Here is a 25,721-nt window from a genome sequence, read left to right as displayed (position 1 = left end):
TTATGTAGTCTATGAATATTTTTCCTTTTTCATGGCATTTATTTCCATTTCACACAGTATATTTTATCTATTTAATATATTCATTTCTATCTGCAATTTCTAGATTATATACCTCAAATATCAGAGTCTTTTTGCCATTTTGTTCACTGATAACATCACAATCAGTATGAAGCCAGCTCTGCATTATAGACTAAAAATAGTTAATTTTTGCTTAAGATAAATAATTAGGCGACCTATGCTTCTGAGCTAAAGAATGTAAAGAAGTCATTTTCTAGGAATATTGTCTTTTTATGTTCCTTGGACTTTCTGCCCTATAGCTTTTAATAGTCTTTCTTTGTTCTAGATGTTTAGTGTTTTGGTCATAATTTTTCTGTCAAGGGGACTCTATTTTCTGGTCCAATCTATTTGGTGTTCTGTGAGCTACCTGTGCTTTTATATTTAGGCATATCCTTTTTTAGGTTAGGAAATGTTTGTTTTGGGCTGGAGAGATGGCTCAGCAGTTAAAGCCTGGACTCACAACTGAAAATATAAGGAAATGTTTCTTCAATGGTTGTGTTAAAAATATTTTCTGGGTCTTTAAGCTGAGAATTTTCTCCTTCTTTTCCTATTATTCTTAGGTTTGGTCTTTTCATAGTGTTCCAGAATTCCTGCATGATTTGTGTCAGGAATTTTTTTTTTTAGTTTGTTTATTTATTTATTTATTTATTTATTTATTTATTTATTTATTTATTTATTTATCATAGCAATACCCCATTGCCTTGTCCACCCATCTTCCCACGTCCCCCACCAAGCCCCCAACCCACCTCCCACCCACTCCCCAAGGATAGTGAGGCCTTCCACAAGGGATTATCAAAACATGTCACATAATTTGGGGGAGGGCCTAGGCCCTCTTTCTTGTATCTGGGCTGCAATAGTATCCCTCCATAGGGAGTGGGTTCCCAAAGTTCATTTGTACACTAGAGATAAACACTGGTTCCACTGTTAGAGGTACCATAGACTGCCCAGGCCTCACATTTTCTTTGACCTAAGAATCAATTTTATCTATTGTATCTTAAACCCCTGATATTCTCTATTCCATCTCTTACATTGTGTTGGTTATTCTTGTGTCTGTGATTCCTGTTTGTTTACCTAGAATTCCCATCTCTAGAATCCCCTCAGTTTGTGTATTCTTTATTGCTTCTATTTCTATTTGTAGGTCTTAAAGAGTCTAATTTATTTCTTTCAACTGGTTTTATTTCTTAGCTTTCTTTAAGGGGCTTATTCATTAACTCCAATTTTTTGTTTGTCTTTTTCTCAATTTCTTTAAGATAGTTATTCATTTCCACTTTAAGGACCTCTATCATCTTCATAAAATTGTTTTTAAGGTTCCTTTCTCATGTTTCAGCTATATTGGAATATTTAGGACTTGCTGTATTTGGATAGCTAGGCTCTTTTGGTGACCTACTCTTCTGTCTGTTGTTGATTGTCTTCTTACACTGGCATCTAGGCATCTGGGTTTGGGGTAATTATAGATCTAGGTGACTAAGACTGAGTTTGTCTTTGTTGGGTGGTGTTTTCATTCGTTGTTTTGTGTCCTCTATGATCTGTCTAGAGTGGCCATTGTTTGAGTGGAGGTTTGGGGCTGAAGTTCTTGCCAGCCTGGCCTCTGGTTCCATTAAGGATCCTCAGCAGGAGTTGGGAATCAGGATATGGTGAAATGGATGGGGAGGGCCATTTGGGCTGGTGGTGCAAACAGTGAGAAAGTGGGGGCTATCTGCTAGCAAGATGCCTACCTGGAATTGTGGCTGCTGGTCTGACCTGTGGTGGGGCAGAGTGCTTCCAAGAGAGTTGTGGTGTTGGAATTTGTTACAAGGGAAGAATGAGCAGTGGTGGTAGTTTTAGCATTCAGGCATTACATTGCCTTGCCCTAGGGTCCTCAACTGAGAGCACTCCTTGTGCTCATGTGCCTGCTAGTACTTAGGTGTTTGTATTGGCCATCGCTAAGGGTCCAGACAGGATACATCATTAGCTGCAGCCACTCCTTGTGCACATTCTCTACATCCCTTCATAAAAGCTGAGACCCTCTCCCATGTGAGCTCTGTAGTATGGTGTTGCTTTCCTTCCTAACACCATCAAACAACAATAGGTAGGCTGGGTAATTTGGCAAGTCTGTAGGGAAGGAGCTTACTTGGGCTTATACTATATTAACTAAAGGAGGGGAAAATTGACCTCATTTAAGCAATTAGAGAAAACAGTAGAATGGCAAGTTCCTAAAAATAAAAATACAGTAATCCAAAGTGGAATTGCCTTTTATTCCCCTGTCTTCCAATGTAATTAACAACAGCAACCTAGGCTGTATTTTTCCCTCAATTAATTGATGGATTTTCAACCATATTCTTTACTTCTTTCTATGTGGAGAGTCTATTTAACATATTACCTGTCATCAATGCAGTTGTTCAGAGTACTTGTTCAATAAAATACTGGAAATATTTTTATGCCAAGAACTGTGTGCTTGAGAGCAAGACACAATTTAAAAGTCTTTAGATTCTCAAACTCAGAAATTCATATTCATCTATTTTTATAATCTATGAGATGTAAGACTACTATTCTCTTTGGATTGCATATACCTTATTTTATGTCCTTTTACACAGTGCTGTATCTCAGTTATAATATCTCTTTGAAAGAGAGCACAGTGGGTTCAACCTCATATTTCCCCATGTGAGAAGACAAACACCTAGAGTTTCTGGAGATGTTTACATTTAGAATTCTCCATAAAATATTTTGCTTAGGATGGCTATTCTTCTTACCCCTTACCCTTTCAAATTAGTTTGCTATATTTTATAGCCTGAAGGAAATATTAGCTTCAAATAAATTTTAGACAGATTTTTTAGTGAAACATATGTCATAGAAGTCCCAGAATGGGCTGATTCAGAATCTCTTTAGTCTCTGAATCTGACAGAACCCAAGTTCAAATAAATGAGAATACAGGCATGGATTGCTTTATAGAGAATAACATAGAAGCTGACCTCTGTCTACAGCTTCTCTGATAACTATGAACAATGAAGTATAAAATAGTTACTTGAACATTTCACTTTTTATAGTTCAGTTAAGTATACCAAACAAGTTTATAAATAAATGCATTTTATATGCATTAAAGTACAATATTGAATGAACAGTAATTGTCTATTGTACATAGGGACTCATTCTATTCACACACTGGGGAAAGGAAGTAAGAAACAATCCTGGTCTTGGAAGAACATAATAGTTTGTATAAACAAAAACAAAATTAGATGCAAGGAAAACACAAAGAAGTGATTTTATAATATTAATAGTAGAAATGAATGATGGAATATTGAACTCAACCACCTATTGAAAATCTTAGAAATTATTAAATCAAAGGAAATTGCTATAACCAAAGAAAATAGTAAGCAAGACCAAGCTAGAACATAAACACTAGCACCATCCTCCTTTAAAATTCATATGAGGAAACTAATTCATATTAGTGTGAAAACGTTTTGTCTTGTGAAATATGTAAGTCGTGATGGTGCTATAGTCATGGATGTCATTAATACTGCAACAGAAGAAGTCCAAGGGATCTCATTGTCATCTCTGAAATGTGAGTAAACATAGTTAATATCATTTATTATGAAAGCAAAGAATTTACTGGTTCCTTGATTTTGGATAGAGTAGCTTCTAGGATTCTGTTGTCTTCTACATTTATATAGTTGAATAATACAACTGTGATATGATGTCACCTGTAAATGGAGGTATTTCTCCTGCCTGCCAGATCCTGAATAAACACTTAGAGGTTTAATATTTGTCCCAACTGAGGGAAATCAGCCTGGGGCAAGAGAATAAGGGATAGGGAATGGGGACAAGATACGCAGAAAGAACAATCACAAGACAGTGTTCTGATCAAGTGGCAAACATTATTTTTCTCAGGCTAGCTTATATAGTCAGCAGAGCAGGATATGGGGAGGGATAGAATGGGTTGTTTGTGCGCCAGGTGTTAGTGAAGCAGGATATTAGGAAACCACAAAGAGAAGATGTTTGGCAGGGTAGAGAGTTCATGAGTAAGAGGTCTACGAAGGGTTTCCTAGGTGACTGAGCCTGTAGGTAGAACATAGGGTGGAGGACTGGGTCAAGTTGTTTCTTTTCTTGAGCTGAGGTTCTAAAGAGTTCTATGTAAATGTTAATATATAACTATGTGGCCTGCCAAGCATGGTCTAGGATCTTGTGCCATGCCCTGAAGTATTTGTCTCCCAAAAAATATTAATTATAAATATTTGGCCAAGGATAATTCATATTAATGAGTAACTCTCCCAATTAAATTAAGCCATTCAGTGTATGATTTAGTATGATGCTTGTGGCTTATTATCTCACATATTGCTCCTCCTGCAAGTATAGGTTGTCTACCTGATTCTGCCTATTTTATCTCCATATCTTTGTTTGGATGTCCTCCTTGGTTCTATTCTGCCCTCCATTTTCCAAATCAGTTTATTTATTAACCAATAAAAGCAGCATACAGAAAGCTATCCCATATTAGTCACCACAGTGGATGGGCCTTTCCATTCAAATTAATATGATATAGTTCCTCAATGGTCAGGACAGAAGTTCTGTCTCCCACATTCTTCCACATCTGTCAAGTTAACAGCAAACAATAACCATCACATGGTTACCTCTTGTCAGATAAAATGCTAGCAAACAGTGTTTTCTTTTTATTCTAAGAACAGACTCTTCATTGTGTTAATTGTTTCCTCTGCTGGGTGGAGTTTGTTAAATTCATTATAAATTAATCTATGTATTTAGTGCAATCCCTATCTAACTTTCTAAATACCCCTAAAATTCATATCAAAACTCCAAAACTTAAACAAAAAGGGCAATATTATAAAAATTTTAATACTTGATTTCAAATTATATTATGGAGTCATAGTAATCAAAACAGCATAACACTGTATCAAATATATAAACTACTGGAACTGAACAGAGCACTCAAAAGTAAATCCACATTGCTGTGGCCAAAAGATACCTTGTAGAAAAAAAAGTGTCTCCAAACAACAATAGTAGAAAACTTGAAATCCCCATAACAGAAAGGAATATAATTCTATCTCTCACTCTGCATATATATCAATTCTAACTTAAAAAGTATCATCAGGGCTGGGCTTTGGTGGTCCACTCCTTTAATCCCAGCACTCGGGAGGCTGAGGCAGGTGGATCTCTGTGAGTTCAAGGCCAAACTGTTCTCCAGTGTAAGTGCCAGGATAGGCTCCAAAGCTACACAGAGAAACCCTATCTCGAAAAACAACAAAAAAGTATTAACAGTTTAATAACTCAAAGTTGAAACTAATATAGAAAAGAAAATGAAAAATATTTTAAGATACAGACCTGAAAAATGATTTTCAGAATAGGACCCCCAATAAGCAAAGAAATGATTACATTGGTTGATGAACAGGATTAAATGAAGTGAACACCCTTCTACACAGCAGGGGAAACAAATCACACAATAAGAGACAATCTTCAGAGTCAATAGGAAAACACAGACACACAGACACACAGACACAGACACACACACACACACACACACACACACATTTCTCTGACAAGAGGTAAGGTCCATAAAATGCAAATAATTTGAAAATTCAATAATATAAAAACAAATAATTTGATCAGCAAGTGGAAAAATTAAAAATACAGTTTTAAAAGAAGGTAAGTAGCCAATAAACATATTGAAAATATCAACATCATTAGCCATCATGAAATTGCAACCAAACTGCAAGGAGATTCATCCCAGCCATTTACAATTGCTTTCAAATAAATCATGCAAAACAAAATGGTAACAATGACACATTTTAAAAGGTATTATTAAACACTGTTTGGGAAATATAAATTAGTTCATACACTATAGAAATCATTTGGAGATTCTTAAAAGACCCATAAAATAGAATCAGTTTATGATCTAGCTATCTCACATCAGATACAAGCCTGAGAAATTTCAATGTAATAGCACAGATCCTTACACTTTGTAGTTTGTTGTCTTTCCTTTCATAATAAAGACATATAGAATTAGCCCAGGTATCCATTAACAGTCAAACAGATGTTTTTTTTTTTTTTTTTTTTAATGTGGGATATATAAAGTATGTAGTGTTTGGCCAATAAATAAAAAGAAAATCACATTTCCAGGAAAATGCATGGAATTATTAAGGAATATAAGTTCGACTCGAAAGACAACCATTGCATATATTTTGCATATGTACCATCCAGGCATGAAATATAAAACTGGAAATCAGAAGGGGGATTATTTGAGAGGCTGAGACCAGTGGGAGAGGACGTGAAGAGAAAGAAAATGAAACATGTGATACACAGTGTGGCCACGACTCATTGGCCAACATAAAACTAACTCAATTGTATTTTTTGTAGGCATTTTGTCTGCTTTTGCTTTTGTTTAAATAGCTTTTGTCTAAGATCTTTTGCTTGTAGATTTTAATTTTCATGTTTTTGTGCATATGCGGAAGGGTTATGTGCAATTTTTTTTGTTAGTTTGGTCTTGTTTGTACTTTCGGTGAGACAGGGAGAAGGGGCCTGTAATCGAAAGTATGTGGAGGTGGAAAGAATCTTAGCAGAGGTAAGGGAGGGGGAAGAGAATGATCACAGGGCACTTGAAAATGCTTTTCAAAAAAGAACAATGAAATAATCTAATTAAAATTAGGTAATATAAGAATAAAATATATTTTATGAATCAACAAACTTTTCAAATAATTTTATTAGCATATGCTAATTTTTTAAAAAATCATATTTTATCCTCACATATTACCATACATACAATGTACTTTGATCATAGTAACCTTCTTCTTTGCTTTTGTTATCTAACTCAGTCCACCTTTTGGCTCCCTATTCTACTTCTACATCATTTAAAATTTCTTATAACTATATTTCAAGCATAAGTAAAAACTGACCATAATTTTTGTTCTTGTGCTGTATAAGAGTTTCCTCTAAGAATCAAACATTCTAACTGCCAGGAAAGCTCCTTAATATAGAAATTAAACAACTTAAAATTTCTTCAAGGAATTTTTGAAACTGATAAGAATCACTAGCTTTTCCCTACTAAGAGTAACCAATAAGGATTCCTGAGACCCACTTTTAGACAAGCCAACCTGCAAAGAAAAGTCTGAAACCAGGCCAGGAAGAACTAGAAATCATCCAGACCAACAGCACCACCCGAAAAGGACACCTCCAGGCCTGATAAGTTGCCTGCAGGCTTTTCAGTGTGATTCAGTCCCCAGCTTTGTGGGGTGGACTTTGGTGATGCAGCTGTCTTTGAATCATTTCTGCTTCTATAAGCAACTTTTTACTGATATTCCCATAAGAAATCATGATAAAACCCATTGATTTACCAGTTGGACTTTGGTGGGATCCATGATTTATTCTGTTATGGGCTTCTGATCTAGGGTGAGTAGATGTATGTGTTGTATCTCCCCAGGAAATATCTTGTCACACAGCTTTTTTAATAACCGAGAAATGTTTTCTCCCACTCTGTGACTCTTAACTCTGGTAATTGTTGCATGTGCTGTGTGTAATCTTCTTGACCTGATGCAAACTTTTCATGAATTCTTGCAATTTATTTTCCTATGAATTATTAAATTTCTACTCAGAAAGTAATTTTGGAGTGTATATTTTAAAATGTTTTTCTTACTTTTTATTCTAGTAGTTTCAAAGTTTTAGTTCTTAGATTGAGATAATAAAAAAAAACGTAATAAACTATCTACAAGCTACTGCTTTGTGGAGGAAGATGGACATTGAAAGAGAGTGTAGCTTTAGAACTGTATAAAACAATGAGAGTATTGAATTAGAAATTTTATGTAGAGAGCCACAGTAAAGAACTGAGCCAAACTCCTGGAATCCAGTTGTAGAGAGGGTTGAGTGATGAGCAAAGGAATCAAGACCATGCTGGAGAAACCCACAGAAGCAGCAGACCTGAGTAAGTGGGAGCTCACGGACCTCAGCCAGATACCTGGGGAAATAGCATAAGACAGAACCAGGACCCCTGAACGTGGGTGACTGCTAGGAGGCCTGGGCAGTCTATGGAGCCTCTTGCGGTGGAAACCATATTTATTCTTATTGCATGAATGGACTTGGGGAGCCCATTGCCCCATAGACAGATATTCACTCAGCCTAGATACACAGGGGAGGGTCTAGGTCCTGCCCCAAATGATGTGACAGAATTTGATGATCCCAATCACTCTCCCTGGGGAGTGGATGGTGAGTGGGACAGGAAGGTTTGCATGGGAGTATGGGAGGGAGAGAGAGGGAACTGGGATTGATTTATGAAATAAGATTGTTTCTCAATTAAATGAATTAAAAAATAAATGAGAACATAAAAACAAATAAATAAAAATTTAAAAAAGAAATTTATATAGATTTAAAAGCTAGTACATTTTTATATTATTAAAAGACATATGCTTTATAACTATATGGAAAGAAGAGTGACATAAAACTAATGTAAAATGTAACTCTACAAAGGTTAATCATATAAAAGAATCATCAATGGGTAGCTGGTAAATTCTTTGGTGTTTGTGCAGACATTTGCTCTGTAATAAAACATGTATTTCATAGGTGTCTGTATGTGTTTAAAGTACTCGACTGTATGTGTATTACCCTCCAGGGTAAAAGTCCGAAACATTCTGAAATTACATCCCTCAACTTTGGAAAGCCTATAATTACCCGGTATCTTATTGTCAGTTAAGTTCAAAGTATTGACAATAGTTTTCATGAACTGAAGTATCAACACTTACTTTCCTGCTTCTTATGCAAACTTCTACTGTACCATTATTCTTCCTCTACTGTTAAATATTCACTTCTACCCCTTAGTCCATGTTTCTTTTGGTTATTTTACCTACTAAATACCTATTTTGTATGTGGACACTGCTGTATCCATATGCATGTTGGCTTTAAACATCTGATATAAGAACAGATGCCACTTTATAGCAGAGAATTAATATTAAATCAGCAAATAAATAATAGTCAATATTTATGACACTTTTCATGTCTTTTAAATCTTTTGCTAAGATTTATGAACATAAATCTAATGATCACCATGCATTTATTCTCAAGTGCTTGCAAATTCTGTTCAGTAGTAATTTTTAGGGATGTGTTTTTATATAAGGTTATTCTATAATCAGTCCATTATGCTTATATTACAAAGCAGCTCAGTCATTAGTATTCTAAGCCAAGATTACTAATTGAAAATTTCTCCTTTCTTGTTGCCGTGAGAAAAATATTTCTGTGGCATGATTGTGTTGCTGCTCCACAACATACACTATCTCTGTTTACCAGGGCAATAGTTACAATAGATTCCTTCATCCATAGAAGGCAGTTAGAACATGAATTTAATGTGACACTCATAAACAACAAGGGCTGGAAACTTTTGAACAAAAAGTACTCTGCTGACTTTCCTGCTGAAGGAAACCAACTTTGACAGCTTGACACATTTTAATTGGCTGAATACTACAGAAACTGAATCAAGTGAAAGACAATGTAAGAATAAGAGGAAATTGAAAATATAAGAGGAAAGCTCATTCAAAGAAACATTCTCACAAAAGTTGGAATGATGTATGTGTTCTGCCAAATGTTGAAATGATGAGCATGCACTTGGAAAAGGAAAGATGTTACAAAGTAGAAGTTCTAAAGGTTAAAAGGAACCAAAGAAGCTGGCAATCAGCAAATATGCATATTCAAAAGGATAAACAAGATTATGTTTAAAAGTATTAGTTTAGGTCAAAAACACTAAACAATTCAATTGAAAATAAAGACTGACCTCTTAAGAACAAATTAATCAGCCTCAGTCATTTCCCTTTGTTTAGGATGCTATTTGAAAATAATGGCAATAAGGATAGTAACAGAGAATTTCCTTATGTGCCGAGGTAGAGATAAATATCTGCAATACAAGCTAGTCAGATAAATTGTGGTAAAGTCAAGTGGGAAAAATGAGGCAGAGAAATGTTACGAATTGCTGTTTATACTGACATCTTGATGCATTGCAATTTCTAGTAGAAAATTAAGAAATAAGATCTGCCAATGAGAATACAGATATGTGAAAGTCTATGAGCATGTGGAATTCATTCACATAAGTGTGTAAGAAAGGTGAAGATGGGTTGTACACATAGACATATGCACAAAGATATACATACAAAAAGCATACACATGTTTACAAATATATACATACAAATGCACTCAGACTTAACATAAATTCGGAATTGTCCTTTTCTCTCAGTTACTGTTTTGACTGAGTGATACATATCCTATAGAGTGCAGAAGAAAAGAGTGTGAGATTACAGCAGCCTAGAAAGTCAGAGATCATTCTTATCACTATATGTCAGATAAAATATCAATAAAATGGTCAGCCATTAAAACTTAAATATAAAGAACATTTCAGAGACTGAAAGGTTGTATTTATATACATAGGAATTTAACAGAGAAAATGAGGCCACAAATTTGAATGAAACCCGGCTAAGTAAGTAAGAGCATTTGGATAGAAGAAAGGGACAGGGATGTAACAAAATTTATAATATAATATATTTAAGGAGGGTCTCTTTTTATTTCTGATTGGATCAATGGAGACTATGCCAGAAAAGAAAGAAAAGGTTCCTGCTGTGCCAGAAACCCTTAAGAAAAGGCAAAGGATATGACAGACTCTGAAATTCCCCCGTGGAAGGCCTCACCCTCCGTAGGGAGCAGAAAGGGTATGGGATAGGTAGGTTGTTAGTGGAGCACAGTGGAGGAGGGGAGAGGGAGGGAACTGGGATTGACATGTAAAACAATCTTGTTCCTAATTTAAATAAAAAATGGAAAACTAAAACAGGCAAAGGAATTTCACAGATTTGAAAGTGAAGAGCCTGCAGAAGTTTGCCCTCAAGACACTTCGAACTGTAAGTAGGAAGGTTATTTATGAAAAGGCAAATAACTATCACAAGGAATATAGGCAGAGATATACAAGACTCAGATTCTGATGGATAGGAACGCAAGGAAAGCTGGAAACGTCTACATGTCTGCAGAACTGAAGTTGGCATATGTCAACAGAATCCAAATAATCAATGGTGTAAACTCCAAAGTCTGAAAGGTATTCCAGCATCTCTGTCTTCATGTCATCTTTAAGATCATCAATGACACCTATGTTAAGCTCAACAAGGCTTTAATTAACATGCTGATAACTGAGGAACCATACACACCATAGAGATACCCCAACTTGAAGTCAGTACATGAACTCATCTACAAGCATGGCTATGGAAAAATTAGTAAGAAGAGAATTGCCTTGAGAGACAATTGCTTGATTGCTCAGTCTCTTGGTAAATACAACATCATCTGCATGGAGGATAAAACTCGTGAGATCTATACAGTTAGACAACACTTGCAGGAAGTGAATAGCTTCTTAAAACTCTTCAAATTAATATCTCCACGAGGTGTAATGAAGGAAAATACAACTCATTTTGTGGAAAGTCGTGATGCTGGCAACAGGGAAGACCAGATAAACACGCTTATTAGACAAACTAAGGTTTTGCTCATGGTATTTTTGTAATCTGGTCAGTTAATAAACAGTCACAGCTTGGCTAAATAAATACATATAAATGTTAATATAAAGGTGAAAATAAAACCTAGGAAATTGTATTTTTCAAAAAAATTCTCCATGGGAGTCATAACATTCTTTATTCATACATACTGCTAGTAAAATAGTAGAACAATTTATATCAAAGAATACTATCAAGCTCTCAATAAATTTTGTTTTGTTGTACAACAAATAATAAAAAGCCAGAGTCAAATATTGGGGTTCAGCTAAAGATCAAAAAAGCAAGGCAGCCAGACAGTTGTTCTAACCTCTACCATGGCTGAAATGGAGGTCCTGTCTTCCCTGTGACTAGAAACTTCATCTCACATGAGACCCTTTGCTTCTTCCTTATATATCTCCCTAATGCTTGTATTAAAAGTGTAAGCACTGTTACTCTTTTAGAATGATTCATTCCGGTGTAACCCAGGGTAGTCTTGGACTCACAGACATCCATTTGCCTCTTTCTTTTGAGTTATGGGATTAAAGATGTGTACCACCATTGTATGACATCTATAGCTAACTAGTGTGGCTACCTTTGCATTCTGACCCCCAGGACAGCTTTATTAAATCATAAACAATATATCACCAAATTTCATTTTGTTTCATTTTGCTGAGACAGAAGAACTCACTCTAGTCCTGGCTAGTCTGGAACTCTCTATGAAGACCAAGCTAGCCTCACATTGACAAAAATGACCTATCGCAGTGTTCCCAGTGCTAAAACTAATAAAAGTGTACATTATTACACCATTATGTCAAATTACATGCTTAAGAATATTTAAAATGAAATTATTCTCATCTATGATATTATGTCTTACTTTATTTCTATTAAATACCTAAAAGTAGATATTTCAATGACTATTGCTTTATTAGCAAATGTAATAGATGCTCTAGAAAAATATGTGTATAGGTATTTGACATAACATTATGGAATTAAAAAAACTACTGCCCAATATACTAAGAGTGCATGCATATGTGCACATGCAGAAGAATTCACTGAGTTATGAGTATCTGTAATTCAATTCAGAACATTATTTAGGTTCTCTCATGCAGGTAAAATTACACTACAAAAGTTAAAGTTAAAATTATACTACAAAAAAAAATACTGCTTCCCAAACCCATACACACACATATACATACAGAGAGAGAAAAAAATCTTTGAGAATTCAACATAGGAAAAGGCATCTGAAAAGGGTAAGCTATGATGAATTATTGTTTACACTTGAAGAGGAGATGCATGAGCCAAAAAATAAAGCATCTCATTAGATTTAATATACAATATTCTCAGCAAATATAAAAATGGCTCAACAGAAGGTAGGGAGAGAAGAGGAAGAGGAAGAGAGAGAAAGACACACACATAGAGGGGAGAGAGAGAGAGAGAGAGAGAGAGAGAGAGAGAGAGAGAGAGATGGTCAATATGGATATCAAAAATTAAAAATAAAAATGAAGACTTTAGACTGTTTCAAATTTGTCATATTCAATATTTGAAGCCATGGAATTGTATTTTTTAACTTTTCTTGTCCTCTTTTTTTATAGTGCGCTGAAGTGCATAATCCAGAATGTAAAGTTTTTTCCCATTATTTAAACTATCAGGTGTAAATATAGTCAAAACCATATATTCATTAATTCTTTGTATATCTGTAAAAATGCACAACTATATGCAAAGATATGTGTGTCAAACTGACCTTCTTTTGTTTTATTTCTGCTTTACAAGATGGTTTTTAATTACTATTGATAACAAACCCATGGATTTTCAATTGAAGAATACAATCCATAAGGACTTTTGTTTTCAGAATCCTATTTCATCAAATAGTAGTCTTTCTTCATGTAGCTAAAATGGATATTCTCTGGTAATCATAGGAACTCAAAGTTCACACAAAGTTCTTTCCCCTTGAGTGACAATACAAACAGACTTGTTATTAACCAACAGAATAAAGCAAAGGTGAAAACATTTTGCAGATATAACTATGATCCTGAGTTACTAAATTTTGAATTCATCAAAGGAACATTATCCTAGTTGAGCCTGACTACCAGGTGGAAGCTCTTACAAGACAAACCAGTGCCTTCCCTGAGATCAAAGACTCACTCTTCTGTGGGTCTCATGGACTATAGCACAAGGGAATAAATTACTACAGCAACCCAAGGTAGTTTATAAGCTATTTTTCCCCATGATAAACTTTTGATGGGAATCTAGCCTTTCTGACACAATCATGGCAGCTGTGTGAATTCTGAGAATAGGACCATGCATTTTCACCCCTAAGTAACTTTGAAATTATCAGTCTGCTTTTTGTATCTTGTGAATGCCTTTGCAGCCTTTCTGATTTGTAAAGATGATCACTTCCTCTCAGGTTATTCTACATCTAATTCTGATCCCCACTTCTGAAACTCCCTGAAAGTGAGGAAGAGGAAGAGACAACTCACAGTAATAGAACCATCTCTTCATTCTTCACATTTCTTGTTTAGTGTTTTCTTTAAGGCTTTATTTTATAATTCATAGTTTATATATCCACTTGTTTAGATATTTGATTTATATGTCAAATAATTTTATATTTAAGGATCTACTCATCTAAATGTTTAATCAAGATGTAAGTAAGTAAAGAGCAAGGACACACTAACTGTATTAGAATCCTTAAAGGAACAGAACTTACAGAATAAATCTCTTTGTATATTTATAGAATTGGGATTTATTAGAATGGCTTACAGACTCTGTCCAGCTAATCCCCCAATGTCTGACTATGAATTCAAGTTTCAAAAATCCAGTAGTCATTCACTTCACAAGGCTGGATGTTTCAGCTGGTCTCCAGTACACTGTAATCCAAAGAAGTAGGCTCTAATGCCAGTGAAGGAACGGACTTGTTAGCAAGAGAATCACACAAAGAGAGTTCGCTTTTCCTTTACATAAGCTTCTAGCAGAAAATGTGGCCCAGATTAAGGTGGGATTTTTCCACTTTCAAAAATATGGATTAAAAGTTAATCTTCCTACATCAAAATTCAGATTATAAGTGGATCCACTTCCAGTAATTTAATTAAGAAAGTATCATTTAAAGGTGTCCCCAATCTCTTGGGTTTTAATTAATTCCAGATGTAGTCAAACTGACAACCAAAAATAACCATCACACTAACAAAAGGAGCAAATAAAAGTAAAGAATATTTTAAATCCACAATGTAAATTTTAATTAAAATGTAATTACATCACTTATCCCATTTCACTTTTCTCCCTCTAAACACATCCATACTTCCTCTTGTTTTCCTCTCCCATGTCTACTTCTTTCCCTCTAAAATGAATAGCTTCTTATTCTATGATAGGTATTGTTATATACATACACACACATAAATATATAAATATAACCTTCTAAATGTTTGAAGTTACTTGTGGGTATATGATTTCAATGTTGTTCAAGTGTTTATGGATAAAAAATTAGGGTGCTCATCCTTACACAGACTAATTCTCCCTCTCTCAAGACAAGGGTTGCCTGTAGTCCTTTGCTAAGGGGTAAGAACCAGAAACTAAGGAAGTCTACTGTGGGATTATGGATCCTAGAAATGACAGTGAAGATCCACTCTGAAACATCAAAAATACAGTTAGCTAAATGAGACCTGAACAACATCCCTAGCGAAAAAAATGCTAATGGGGGGCAGGCAGCATTTATTTACTATTGAACATATTTTGATAATGTGTGTGTTAGTTAGCTCTCCATTAGTAAAGGTGATTGTGGTGATCAACTTAACCAGAAGAAAAGATGAACTGGGTTCACAATTTTCTTCACTTCAATGCATTTAGTTCTTAGTTCCCAAAGCTGTTGTTGTATAGCACAACGTGACACAAGTGTGAGATGGAACAAAGCCACTCTCCTCATATCCAGGAACAGAAACATCAGCAAGGAACTAGCAACACATAGTCCTCTTAGATGAAATGTAGCCAGTGATTTAAAGACCTCACGGCAGGTGTCTCCTCTTAAAGGCTTTCATCACCTCTTAATAGTTCCAAATTGGTGATTAAGCCTTTGGGTAGAACTTAAAATTTAGAACAATTAGGCAGTGCCAGTTGTTGATAAAAATTGTCAAGAAATGTAATTACTTTCAAATGTAAATACTTTCAAAATATACCAAATGTATTAGAAAAAAACTGTGTCTGCCCACAGTTTAATCAAAGTGTTTAAACTGATAAAACTACAGCTTTTAATTCTATAATTTCCCTGACTTACATGCATTGTTTGATTTGGTTGTATCTGGAATGAGTTGTTGAAAGTTAAATATATCCTACGGAAATGCATTAAACCCAAGAGACAAGAGGTCCCAGGAGAGTTGTGAATAATAAATAACAGCATTTCATGTTTTTTAGTCTCTCATGATTGTACTTACTAAATATCATAGCAAGTATCCAAAAAAAAATAAAACCAAAAAATGAAAAAAAAAGTAAAGGCAACCTTTTTTTTCATGAAACATATACAAGATACTATGAGTCAATGTCAGCCTGACATCAGAGGCCATCTTACTGTACCACCCAGACAATCAAATCACCTGGAACATAATGCTGAGAAAAATGAATTGGATTTATTTTGTTTTCACTGTATGCTAAGGAATATTGGGCATGTTGTGTGACTCTTGTGCCTACATATAAAATTAAATATGTTCTATGGTGATCCAGTATATGTAAATTTAATTTGTTGCCCAGCAAAGGAACTTAGAGGGACAGAGGAAGACTGTTTTCAGCACCTGAGGCTATTATAAGTGGTTTAATTTATATTATAAAATGTGCCTTCATAATAACACCCCATAGGGAATTTTATTTCACAAAGTTTGCTAATAAAAACAATAATTCTAATAATGTTCTTTCTAAATATAAATTATAGTCACAGTAGTATGTTAACTGTGACAAATCATATTTTCCAAGGAGGATCACATCTTTATCCCCCACCAAACAGACCAACCAATAATATAGTGCTGTTGCTCCTTCAAGGGTAGTTAAACTTTTCTCCATCTCTTTTATCTTCACTAATCTATAGAATTAAATAGAACTGATGTTGTGCCGCTTAAAGCAGGGGACACTAGTTAGTCTGGAAGCTCAAGTTGCATAAAATAGGAGAGCTGCTTGGCTTTATAGATTCGTGTTTCCCTGACACCAACTTTCTGTGAGAAGTTTCACTGATTAAGAAGCTATGGGAGGCTGTATTTACTTTACTAAAGAGAAAGAGAGAGAAAGAAAGAATAACAGAAAGGAAGAAAGGGAAGTCATCTTGAAAGACAGGTCTTGGGTAGGGGAGGGTCATCTTGAAGGTAGATTTTCAGTCTGTGGTTGTCTTAGCCAATACAAACTGTATGAAATATAAACCTGGAAAAATTCTATGAAACACTGACTCAAATATTTGAACAAAAATAAAATGATTTCCAGGTGGCTAACTGTTCAAATATAACATGTGAAGTGGATGAAGGCCACTGATTCAATAGGTCTGTCAGAGAAATGGAAAGGTCTCAGGATACTGGAAAGGCAGACTAGATAAAGGAAAGTAAAATTGAATTTAGAACACAGAACGATGAGTAATGCATACTGAAAGAAAACCAGGGTGACTGGTGCCTATGATTACTTGGAAAAAAGAAAAAAAAATGAAATAATAGTCTTAGAGGAAGGTATTCAAACAGAAGTTAAAAGTTAAAAGTATTATGATGGGAAGGTCCTTCTGTGTATGTTTATCTAATTGGTTGTTGAATAAAGCACTGCTCAGCCAATGAGGCAGAAACATAGGTCAGATTAGGAGTCAATGAGGATTCTGGGAAATGTAGTAAAAAGAAGTCTTGTGATACAGGAAGGAAGTAACATAGCAGGCAGACTCATATATAAGCAGAGACAAGCAGGAAGTTGTTCTTTTCCTCTTCCTCCTCCTCTTGTCTCTGGAGCCACCATATGACCCCGACAAGAGAGGATGCAAGATGCCTGTGTCCTCAATCAGATAAGTCTTTATAAATATATAGGTTATGGCTATGGTTGATATTTAAGACAGAGCAAGCATATAAGGAATCCTAGTCATTGGCCAGAATCATTTTAACTAATATAAATCTCTGTGTATTATTTGGGTCCTAACATGGTGGGCAGAACTCAGGCCAACTGTCAGAAAGAATTATCGTTACAGTATTATATGATGTTTTAACAAAAAAACTCCATCAAGTCCAAACAAAACACTTAGGTCTCAGAGGATGAAGCATGAACTATGCCAACAAAGAATTTGTACAAATAGATTCACAGTACCTGACAAGAATAAAGAACCACCTTAGAAGGGTATAGTCCATCCACAGCTTCAGCTGACACTGTATTCAGATTACAGTCATCCAACCACACACATTCCAACCATTGCTTCATCACACTAGAAGCAAAATGAGCTATGCTTTTAATCTATTTAACTTAATGTGTTTCCTTTTGTGCAGCAATAGACTATTTTCCTCTTGTAGTTTTAATTTATGTAGATAACTCAGTTAATTTTTTAATTGCAGAAAGTAACAGTACTGGTTTAAAATTAGTAGTTATGGTTACAAAAACTGCAAGATGATAAAGAATATTTAGGCTAAACAACTAGATAACTAGATTTTCAAGTGGTTTTGGGTATACTAAATACTATGTTACTTATATATAGAATTTTTGTTGTTGGTATAGTTTTATATGTATTCAAAAGTATTTTGGGCTTGGAAGGAAGATGAGAGTGATACAAAGTAATCACAGTATAATATAAAAAAATAAATAACTTTAAAATTATATTATTTTGTAGAGATTTTATTTTGTTGACAGTTTATTTTCTTTGTTTATAATTTATTGTACATAAACAAAAGCATGAGGTAACAGCTAAAGCATGTCATATGAGACACTTTATATATCCTTGTACACATTTATTCCTACTTCTTTGACTATTGCCTTTCAGTACTTCCTGGGAATCACTTTTTGATGATAAATTCCTTTTTGGATATTCATTCTTAATTGCTAAAGGCTGTACCCCAAAGGAGTTGAACTGTGACCACATGATTGATTACTAGGAATCCTTCAGACTGGCTCACTCATGGTAATAGCATAAACTTGTGAAAACTCCTTTTACCCTTTATTTAGTTTCATCATGTTTAGAAGTAAGGTAAAGTGAAGCACACTCATGTCATGCAGAAATCCCTCCTCAGCATAGCTAACCTTCCTCTACCTCAGATATATATATATATATATATATATATATATATATATATATGCAGCATACATCTTTCTTAATATTTTTACCCAATCATGGGCCTTGAACCAAGCAGTAGATGTAGTATGTGGAAAGTAACCATTCAATAAGATTTTCTGTCCTTTTATTGAAGTGTAAAATTTACTGTATTAAAGCTATATAAAAATAGTAGTGATAAATTGTTCTAATAACAGTTTCTTCTACTTATTTCAAAAAAATGTTTTGAAAGAGATAAACTAGTTGAGCTCGGAGTGTTTTTGGAATTAGACATGTTTGTTGTACCTGTTACCCTGTACGAAAGTTCAACATTAATCACAGACAGTTATCAACATTTTCTTATTAACTTTGGTATGGCTGTAAGCAAAATGGTTCCTTTTCCCTGTCTGTCCTGAGGACCTGAAATATATTTTTTCTTATGATCTGCACTTCTACTGTGTTTCAGACAAGTGAAAAACTTTAAAATACAAGTTAGTATAAAGTATCACTTCAAAATAAGGTCCTTCTATTACCTGAAACAGCTAAGGTTAACTCTCGTGATTTTCTACAAGTTACAGAGAAAGAAGGAATTTTGTGCTTTCTTATCACTTTGTTGCTTTGCTTCAGGGAGAAATAATGAAACAGTGTCTGTTTGGCTACTTTCTAATTTCTAGATCTTCCATAATATATATGTCCTGTAATTTTGGCTTTAGTGTTAATTAGCATCTCTCAGGAGCTAGCTCTACAGCGGGAGTAACTTTAGAAAAATCAATTGATTAATGCTCTTCTCTGTACTTGTGTTGTTTTCATCTGGAATTTAACCTTATCAAGGTATCATGGTGACATGCAGTAGCACTAGCTATATCTAAGTCTAAAATGGCCTCAGAAATGATCTCTTTGTAATATTTTAGGCACTTTACACAATGAAATGATTTTTCCGAGTTTTTTTTTTTTTCTTCAAGAAAGTAAGCAAAAGAGAATTAGAATTGTATGGAGATTGGCATGCACAACCATTTCAGTTATTTCTTATCACTGTTTTAGCTCGATCTGATATTTTTCAAGAACTTCTGCAACATCGCAAGGTAACCACAGACTGGAGCCCAGCCCAGAGTCCTCTGACTCTGAGCAGCAGCAACACACAATGGCCTCTGTCAAGAGTTCAACTGAGAATTCCTTAACACTGGGTGGCGCTATATACCAGCAGAAAAGTATTTATTTCACATCAACCTGATTTCTTAGCTTTAGGTCATTCTTGCAACCCTAAAATCAGCTACAATGGACTTTATTTCATGGGTTCTCTTGCTATCCCATTAGCACAGATATCTGGCCTATTAGCAAGGGAATATCAGGCATTCTGCTTCAATAGATAATATGTTCACAGCAACATGTTCATGACAAAGAGCTGCAACAACCCGGAAGAGCAGCACTTTTCCCCCATGTTGAATTTAATATATTTGTTGGGTGGAAGCATGAAGAAAATTAGGAATTTTTGTAAGACGTGAATTTCACAGTGCCAAAACTCTGAGAGGCAATATGCATTTCACTCACCTGCTTCTTCCAACATCGTGCACGTTAACGGAGGGGTAATTGTTGTTATTTGGTTTTTAATAAAGTTGGACAGGAAGGATTCTATATTCATGTAAGCATAAATAAAAAAGAAGGCTGTGGGAAATCCTTAATATTTGCCTATAAAGTTAAACACCGAATTGGGAGAATTTATCAGCGAATCATTAGACTCGCCAATTACATTAAAAACAAGCGGGGCCTGAAAACCATGCCTGAACTCACATAGTTTAAGCAGAGAGCTGGCTTGTAAAAGTTGTTCTCACACATATATGTACACAGAATAAAATATTAAATGTAATAAAAAATTTAAAAGATAATAACAGAAGCAAGCATAAAATGTATGCCCAAAGAGGAGCATTTCACTGTTTTCTCGTGTAAGTTATGCATAACTGACATGCATCATGTTCAGCATTACTTATTAAAGAGTGCATATTAGCATGAGTTGCTGGTCCTGGAAACTTCTGCACTCTCACCATTTGTACTCCACACTTAATAATACATTCCTTCATCTATTCAGCCATCTTAAACAATAAAAGTGTGTTGATGAACCCAATGCTAGAGTCTTGGCCATGAACATGGATTCAGACTACACATTGTTCAATAATTTTCTCCTTCAATTAAAACGATTATTAAACATCCTTCTATTCACCATAAGGGTTACTTGTTTGTAACAAAATTATGACATCCAGTATTTTGAATCATATTATAAATTCTTAAACCACTTTTCTAATTAAATCTTTAGTGCTTTGATTTTTCATTTTCTATTTTCTTTATTACAGAAAAGTTTCTTGTATGCACACACCAGGGACACACACAAATTTTTGTTGGGTGACATCTGGAAGGAAGTTTACTAAAATAAACTAAATGATGTAGGAGTGATGCTTCTTTGTGTCCTTCATTTGCTCTTGGCAGCACAGTATCTATCTTTTTCCTAACACTTATATTTGAAGGTTAGAACATTTTGATTACTATTTTCACTGTTTATTTTACAGGAAAATTTGGATAATTTTATCATTTTACTAAAATTTACTAGCTTGTCTTTTAAAATTGTGAAGTTATATGATCTTTCCACATAAACTAGGGCTATTCTACTTTTTTATGTGAAAGATGTTCATATTGTATGTATCTAACTTTGTCAATTATACCTATTGCTTATATCTTTCCTGTATGACATCCATTTGTCAACAGTGTTTACCCTGTATCAGTCACCCAAAATTTAATGTTATTATTCATGAACATTCACTGTCTGAAATTCTGACTTTGGGTCCTATTTAACAAATCACTTGATATTGAAAAACATTGCACTTGTTTATTTTGTTAATAGTACCTCTATTTAGTAGATCATGGCATCTACCTCTTTAATTTGATTAAAATTCAATTTTGTTTATAGGAGATAATCAAGCATTTTCTCTAATTAATACATTTCCCCCTACCTTTCTATTTAAAAGTTTATCATTTAAAATGAGTTTGGAACATTGTTGTAAGTGACAATTCCAGAACCATCCCTTGAGTTTGGCTGTCTGAACTGTATTCCTTCATAGGATCATATATGTATGCCACTTATTTCATAAACCTGCTTCTGGTGATAGGCACGGTGCACCCCTGTACTTTTCTCACTCCATAGTAGAAACTGTAGGATCTGGAGGACTGTGAGGTGGATGCCAGCTTGAGCTCTAAGTAGTTTTAATCAAATAGTGCTTTCAATACCATTGATAGGATAATGCTGTAAAACTATGTTTGGGGGGCTGAAGAGATGACTCAGGGGTTAAGAGCAGAGGTGCTGAGGTAAATAAATTCCCAGCAACCACATGTGGCTCACAACCATCTATAATGGGGTCTGATACCCTCTTCTGGAATTTAGGCATAATGCAGACAGAGCACTCATACCTAAAATAATAAATAAATAAAAATATTTTTAAAAGTCAGGTGCTACTGCACCTGCTATAAATAAATAAATAAATAAATAAATAAATAAATAAACTTTGTTCTTAGCACTGGATGCATTGAAACATGCACTCAAGATGTGGAGACCGGTGGATTCCCACAAGGGTAAGGTCAGCCTCCTATAAATTGTGCGTTAGGGGCCAATCCAACACACATAACAAGAGCCTTCTCAAAATAAATAAAAACACAAAAAAATGAATACATAATTTGATAATCTATGTGAGGACTTCCTTTCTGAAATTGCAATACATCAGAATTAGGCTAAACAAGATTAACCTTTGTTTTTTAAGTGGCAACATTTTATTTATTTTGTATGTGTGTGTGGCCATGTGAAAACCATTATATTGATATGGAGGTCAGAAGCCACTTGAAGGCATCCAATATGCAGCTTCCTTCTAATACATGGCTTCTGGGGATCCAAATCAGATCACTATGCTTGGCGACAAGCACTTTGTCCACTGACCCATATTGTCAGCCCAATATCCACATGGTTAAAATGCATATGTACACAATGGAGTACCAATAAGTCTAAAAAATAAGGAAGATAATATAATATGTTACAATAAAACTAAAGCCACAGTTGGAAAATATGCCATGTAAAATAAACCAGATAGACAAATTTTGCATGTTCTCACTTGTATGTGAAATTGCTGAACATGAAGAAATGAGAAAACAAAATAATCATCCTCGGGGGCTGGGAAGTAGGAGGATGGAAAGACTTTGGTCAAAGATACACTATTTGAATTTAGATAGAAAAACATCTTCAATAACTGCTAAGGTTATAGTTGTGTTACCTAGCTTGAATGTATTATTCTCCATTCCATATATATTATAACATTACTATGTGCCCAATGGATATATATATATATATATATATATATATATATATATATATACAAATTCTGGCATATTCAGTAACAAATAAGTTAGCAATGTCAAAGTCACTAAATTTGATCTATACTTAATTTTATATAAATTGAGCAGGATGGAAAATAAGTTACTAACACACCATTAGGAAGAATAAACCACAATTATTTTGGAATTGCTGTGCCTGTTTGCAGTGCCAACACTACATCATGACTGAATAGCCTGGCTAATTTTAGATTGCAAAGCTGAACACACAAGATATTTACTAATGGGGAACAATAATTTGGGGAAGAGGCAGTTAAGATGTGATTGTTATCATTTTCATTTGAGGTATCTTCAATAACATAATCAGTACTTCACATGTGATTGTGTATGTGCATGTGTGCCTGCATGCACATTGTATGCGCGTGCATGTGAGGAGGTGCACTCATGAATGCTCATGTATGTTGACACCAGAGATTGTTGGTAAAATATTTTCCTTGATCACTGCTGCATCTTATGTTTTTGGACAAAGTTTCTCACTGAATCTGAACCTCACCTTTTGGCTAGAATGGCTGGCTAGCAGGCAACAGGCATCTGTCTTTTTTGTCCTCCAGCAACAGGTTAGAGAAGAACTTACAGCTAAACCCCAATTTTACCTGGTTGCTAGCACTCTGAACTCAGGCTTCTGACATGTGCGGCAAGCCAGTCAACAAGTCACCTCTCCAGCTCTACATATGTAATTCTTGATAAAAGCAAAAAGTTTATCTGGATTTATTGTGACATATTTTCACTAATAAATATTTATGACATCTTATATCAAGCAATGCTCCAATTCTCTAATACCACTCAAAATTCTACAATTCAATTTACCTGCAAATAATGGGATTTATCTAAGACTCTAGAATTTAATTGGGTCTCATAACTCTCCGCATTCACTTTTCAATTACAAAGCTTGGGCATTATTCTAATTTACTAGCTATAAATCAAGGTCTCCCTTGATTTAACTTCATAACTCCCTCTTCCAGCATCCTTGCTGGAATGACTCTTATTTGTAGAATTTAGGACAGTGTTTTAACATTTGTAATCAGTTTTACACAATCTAAATAATAAACAGTCCAAAGAAATGCATATATAGGACAGGATACTGTAAGGAATACCATGCCCTCTCTCGGTACACTGCCTCCCTACACTTTGTTCTGTTCACCAGCTAACCAGCTCTCCAAATCTCAGCTTCTGTTTTTAAATGGGAACATCTCTATGTAGAAATGATTCAGTTTGCAGTTCCTTTCCCTTCCCAAAGGTGGAAGAGTAAGATTGAAAATTGCAGCATTCTATTGATGCTTTGCTCTTTCAGCAACTTGTTCCCAGTCTGATGTTATCTACAGTCATCTCAGCAGCATGAATTTAGGGGCAGCTCATAGACTTCTAAATGGCAGATAACCAGGCTATCAAGTTTATCAATCAGAAAATTCCAGAGCTTTGGGAACTCTGGGAAAAGAACCAAGGACAAAAGTCAAATATGTTTCTTACCATAGCTAGCAATAAATGTTGTGCAGTATTTCAGTAATGCATTCAGGTTTGTAGTATGCATATTTCTACTTTCTCAGATTTGCCCCACTCTACAGACCAGGCTGTTTTGTAACTTGTACTTGCAACTTCCTAGAGAGCAGAAGTTCGTCTCAAACTTCTGTTTCTTTTGTCGTCCTTCCCAAGTACTGGGCTGACATAATATGCACTATCATACATGACTTATTTAAACCTTATCATTTACATAAGCTCAAATAAATGTAACAATAAGTTATCAACATTTAAAAGATTTAGAGTTACTAGAGCATTAAATCAACTTTTTTTTACAGTATGGTTTCACTATAGAGTATAATAAAAGCATGTTATAATCTTTATGATAAGTATTGATTGAATAATGAAATCAATTTAACTATTGTTTGAATATTTTTCAATTCTAAAATACATCCATGGGGATTCATAAAAGAGTGGACTATAATCTTCTAATTCACGATTCATACATTTCTTTTGTTCTCAATTGCTATCATTATGTTCTTGCTTTTAACTAGCAAGGACATGGTCAAAGTGGCATCCAAACTTTATAGTAGAAAATTATTTTTATTTAAATTCAATGTATTGCCTGGAATATTCTTAACTGAAAGTAAAAATCCTTATATTGGTGATTATTTCTACAAGAATTATTATTTTCTTAAATATATTCATACATATGCCATTGAAATACATTTGTTAAAATTATTTTTAGTGCTTAGATACACTTATGATAAGTTTTAGAGCTCATCCTGCATCTCATATACAACTTTTAAAATTCTATACTGAATTCCTTTAACTTTAAATTCAGGTTTCTTTGTATTAATAGCACATTTAGTCACTTCATTCAACTATGCAAACTATTAAACAGAAAATTGTAGAACTAAGTTATTTTAATTCATAAGCACAATTTAATTTTACATTTATTATTTCACAAGGGAAATAAGAATGTTAATTAAAATAGTTTTATTTTTATTCATTTTTGTTTTAAAACTGCATTGTATTTACTTTGGCTTTGGATTAGGTATAATTTGATGACAGACACAGATTTTGTCAAAGTTTCA

The 25,721-nt window shown here is 34.5% G+C and overlaps 1 long non-coding RNA gene and 1 pseudogene across 1 annotated transcript in view; both read left to right on the top strand.

Moving 5' to 3' along the window:
• Positions 1-25,721, top strand: part of LOC107977384 — a 74,071-nt gene that overhangs the window by 7,518 nt on the left and 40,832 nt on the right. The gene's annotated exons all lie outside the window — the stretch shown is intronic.
• Positions 9,247-11,596, top strand: LOC100767220 (annotated as a pseudogene).

Source organism: Cricetulus griseus, assembly GCF_003668045.3.
Source record: "Cricetulus griseus strain 17A/GY chromosome 1 unlocalized genomic scaffold, alternate assembly CriGri-PICRH-1.0 chr1_1, whole genome shotgun sequence".
NCBI lineage: Eukaryota > Metazoa > Chordata > Mammalia > Rodentia > Cricetidae > Cricetulus > Cricetulus griseus.
Note: the sequence above shows the minus strand (reverse complement) of the source record. Positions and strands in the feature narration are given on the sequence as shown.